The sequence below is a fragment of the Electrophorus electricus genome, chromosome 1 (assembly GCF_041902795.1).
Source record: "Electrophorus electricus isolate QZ-2024a chromosome 1, ASM4190279v1, whole genome shotgun sequence".
Taxonomy (NCBI): domain Eukaryota; kingdom Metazoa; phylum Chordata; class Actinopteri; order Gymnotiformes; family Gymnotidae; genus Electrophorus; species Electrophorus electricus.
This window is the reverse complement of record NC_137497.1, coordinates 29,846,345-29,851,344: the sequence shown is the minus strand read 5'-3', so window position 1 is coordinate 29,851,344 and position 5,000 is coordinate 29,846,345.

Here is a 5,000-nt window from a genome sequence, read left to right as displayed (position 1 = left end):
GGCTAGTGGTAGCTCAGTGGTTACGGTGCTTGACTAGTAATCAGAAGGTTCAAGCCCCAACACTGCCAGGTTGCCACTGTTGGGTCCCTGAGCAAGACCCTCAACCCTCAGACCCTTAAACCAAGTTGTGTTTAGTCAGAATTGTAAGTTGCATTGGATAAAAGTGTCAGCTAAGAGCCATACATGTAAATAAATGAGGGCCATTGTGTGACAGTAGCAGCTTTTATAGGCCATATGACACAGAAATGTCATAGGGTGCTGGGTAGAAACTTCCAAACACTTTGAATAGACATCTACTAGCAGCAAGTTCTGCTCGGTGAAATCAATATGAATTCTTTCCCACAGAGCTGTAGGCCAGGACCAGTAATGAAGAGCTGTTGTAGGTCTCTTTAGGGTGATTTCACATACTGCACTGTGGCCTACAAAGTTTTCAATCTCTCAATCTTGTCTAGGGCACCATAGGAAACTTCAACCCAATGTCTTTAACCGTGTCATACCTGGATGTCCCTCATGTAAATCTGACAGAAGTCTCTGTCTCAACCTCAGAGGTATGATGACTCACGAGCCCCAGAGAACACATAGCTGGTTTGCTCGCCTCACTTAAGATCAAGGACCTTCCAAAGGATGGGACCGTGCCCCAACTCCTCTGAGAATTCCTTTGCAGAGACAGGCAGCTCATCCACCTGTCACAGCTGAAATATCCCTCCTTCCTCTTTGCTTAGTATCTTTCTTGCATGGGAGACATGACAATGCAGCCGCAAAAATCTCTTGACCCCAAAATTTATCTACACCAAAAATGATGCTTGGGGCTTCCCTCTCAATACACACTCGGAAAGTTTGATTCTCACACCATACTTCTCCAGTCTTGCCGTGATTTGTCATGCCAGTTATTCTGCTTTCCTAGGTGCTGACATCAAAATGTCATCCATTTGTCGATTGTTAGCTACTGCTCTGATTCTGGTTCTCATTGTGACTGTTGATAAGCGAAGGATGTCTAGCTTGCTGAAAAATGTCCCCCCAGCCAGAGTAGTAAATAGACCGTGTGCGTTTTGAAGTGGATCTTCTTCAGGTAGTAGGCATCGGTTTACAGTTACACTAGTCATCACACAATTGCACTGCCTTGTGTTTTTTTGCCGTTGAACCAACTGGGGTGGCCTAGTGTCCCCTCTCCACTTCCACTATTTTTCTGTAGGCATTTCTTTTTTTTTTCCGTCTACAGCTTCCTTCAAAGGATAAGGGTGTGGCTTGTGAAAGATTAGTTTGGCATCACTTGCTACTCTTGTCTTGGCTCTAAAGCCTCTGATCTTTCCATAGCCATCCTTGAAAATATCCTTGTGCCCAAGCCAAGCTTCCACTGTAGGGTGTCTGTCTTTACATATCCCTGCAGACTGAAGCTCTTTTCCCAGTTCTGTAGCCAATTCCAGTTCTGTGTAAACAGGCGTTTGTTACCCTTTGTCACCACACATGGCATCTTCAACTCCTTTCCTCTACACTTCACTGGGTTTTTCCAAGTACAGGGATGATATCACCGATGAATGAAGGCTGGCTATGGGGGGGGGGGGCAGCTTTTCACATGCTCAAGATAAATAGACTCAAGCTCAGGATACTCACAGGCTTTTCGGACAATCCCGCTTTGATGAAAAAACCCTTTTTTCTTTCCTTGGTCCATGTACGCTGTAGGTCCAGTGCATCCTCATTGCTAGTGCTGAAGGTATCAGCACCTTTTGTTCTCTTGCGGACCCTTTTTAAATGGCCTACCGTACCAAGTCCATGGCATGTTTCAGTGCACCAGTAATGCTCATTTTGCACATTGATAGCACTTCCACTGTCCCTCTGTGCAGAAACACTGCTGTTTCGTTCTTGAATCTTCCTGATGGTTGTCATGTTAACAATTCCTCTTTTTGTAAGACTGTCACCTGAAGTGCAAGTGACCTTGTGAAGACTCAGCGTTTGAATATCCGCATGGTCTCTTGACTCTTTTGTGTCTTTGTATGCCAGCTCAAGAGCCACTGCGACATCACAGGCCTTTTGGAATCTCAGATCTTTTGGAAGGTCAAATCCTTTTTCAGGTGAGACTAATCCACCACGAGGCCACAACAAACTGATCTCTAAGAGCATCATTAAGAAATTGTCCACACTCACAAGTGCTTGCCAGTGTCTGCAGAGCGAGAATATATTCTGTCACCGACACTCCCTCTTTTTGATGTTGCCTGTGGAATCTGAAGTGTTCAGCAATCCGGATGGACTTAGGCTTGAAACACTGTGACAAGGCACTCATGATGTCTCTGAGCAGCACATCTGGAACTTTCCTTGGCCCAACTAAAGTCTTCAACAGTTCATATTCCGTGGGACTCAAGACAGACAGGTACACTACTGCTACCATTACTCATGTTTACACTTAATAACGCGGAGTCTCATGACTTGGAACACCATCACAACTGTAAGGTATGCAAAATATGTCATACAGAGACACTGAGCCAGTGTAAGTGCTTCTTTACCGGTACAAACACTCATTGCACATGACAGCACTACCAGTATTTTGGTTACTGTATTAACTCTACTACTGCTGCCTGATTGCCATATGTACAGTACCAACTGCTACAAGATGCAGTCTTAATGGAGTCTTAGGTCCAGGTTAGGTGCAGTCTTAAATCCAATCTTAAATCCTGTCATGGGTCCAGGTTAGGTCTAGTCTTAAATCCAGTCTTAGATTCAGTCTTAAATCCAGTCTTAGGTCCAGTCTTGATAGTGGACATCTAGTGCGTGGCATTTATGTCCAGCCCTAATCCCAAATTCGGATGCTCATTAAGAATTTGAATTGGCCACAATCAACGGGATTTAAAACTAAACTGTGCTCTGTGGGGGATTTCCACAAGGCCCTCCAGGAGAGGAGAGGTGAGGAGTGTACACTACACAGGCACTACACTTGCACTACACATGTACTACACAGGCATTACACTTGCACTACACATGTACTACACAGGCACTACACTTGCACTACACAGGCACTACACAGGCACTACACTTGCACTACACAGGCACTACACTTGCACTACACATGTACTACACAGGCACTACACTTGCACTACACAGGCACTACACTTGCACTACACATGTACTACACAGGCACTACACTTGCACTACACAGGCACTACACAGGCACTACACTTGCACTACACATGTACTACACAGGCACTACACTTGCACTACACAGGCACTACACTTGCACTACACATGTACTACACAGGCACTACACATGTACTACACAGGCACTACACTTGCACTACACAGGCACTACACTTGCACTACACATGTACTACACAGGCACTACACTTGCAGTACACAGGCACTACACTTGCACTACACATGCACTACACATGTACTACACAGGCACTACACTTGCAGTACACAGGCACTACACTTGCACTACACATGCACTACACATGTACTACACAGGCACTACACTTGCACTACACAGGCACTACACTTGCACTACACATGTACTACACAGGCACTACACTTGCAGTACACAGGCACTACACTTGCACTACACATGCACTACACATGTACTACACAGGCACTACACTTGCACTACACATTCACTACACTTGCACTACGCATGTACTACACAGGCACTACACTTGCACTACACAGGCACTACATATTCACTACACATGTACTACAAAGGCACTACTCTCTCTCTCTCTCTCACTCACGCTTTCTCTCACTCTCTTACTCTCTCTCACTCTCACCCTCTCACACTCTCACTCTTTTCTCTCTCACTCACTCTGTCTCTCTCTTACTCTGTCTCTCTCTCACTTTCTTTCACTCTCACTCCTTCTCTCTCTCACTCTCACTCACTCTCTCTCTCACTCTTTCTCTCTCTCTATCCCTCTCACTCTCTCTCACACTCTCACTCACTCTCTGTCTCTCTCTCACTCTTACTCTCTCTCTCTCTCTCTCTCTCACTCTCTCGCTCTGTCTCTCACTCTTTCTCTCTCTCTCCCTCTCACTCTCTCTCACTCTCTCTCTCTATCCCTCTCACTCTCTCTCCCTCTCTCTCTCTCTCTCTCTCTCTCTCTCAATCTCGCTCACTCTCTGTCTCTCTCTCACTCTCACTCTCTCTCTCTCCCTCTCTCTCTCTCTCTCTCTGCATTATCTGCTCTCCTGTATCTCGGCTGCTGAGAGGTGGTTGTTTTTATTAGACACTCTGCTGCTGCAAAAGAGAAGAAAAGCAAAAGAACCCTTTCTTTATGGGCCAAGTTTTAATGCTTTTAATGCAGTTCTATATTGTTTATAGTGTGTGTGTGTGTGTGAGCGTGAACCTCAAGTGCTGAGTGTGCTCAACGTATCTTTCAAAGCCTGTGTGTCCAGGGATCTGCCTGGGGGGTATGAGATTCGACTCAATGGCCAGTGTTGGCAGGCCCTGAGCAGGACATCTGTTGTTGTGTGACAAGTCTTTGTGAATTAGCTTTCCTCTGGCAGTCCTGTGAAAGTGTGTGTGTGCACGGGTGTACACGTGGGGGGGAGGGGGAAGCGCGTGTGTGTGTGTGTGTGTGTGTGTGTGTGTGTGTGTGCACGTTGTTTTTGGGGAGGTGGGCACTTCAGTCTGGCGCAGCCTTCAGTCATGTGCTTCAATGCCCATCAGAGAAGAGGCTTCACTTGCCACTCAACAAGACTGAACAGATGGGCCCAATTGTGTGTGTGTGTGTGTGTGTGTGTGTGTGCACAACTGATTAAAAAGAAAGAAAGAAATAAGACAATGATGTTTACATTTCTGGAACATAATAAATACATTATACAGTTTCCGTTTTGCACACAGTCAACACAAACGTTTCAGCCAAATGTTTTCTACTGTAATGGTGGGTGGTGCGTGTCTGTCTGTGTGGAAAGAGGATATCAAGTCCTGTTTCTCCAGAGCTCCATCTCTCGTTTGTCAGGGATCACAGAGTATGTCTGGCAGCTCCCAGATGGGCCCGGGGGTGGAGGTGGTGGAGCTT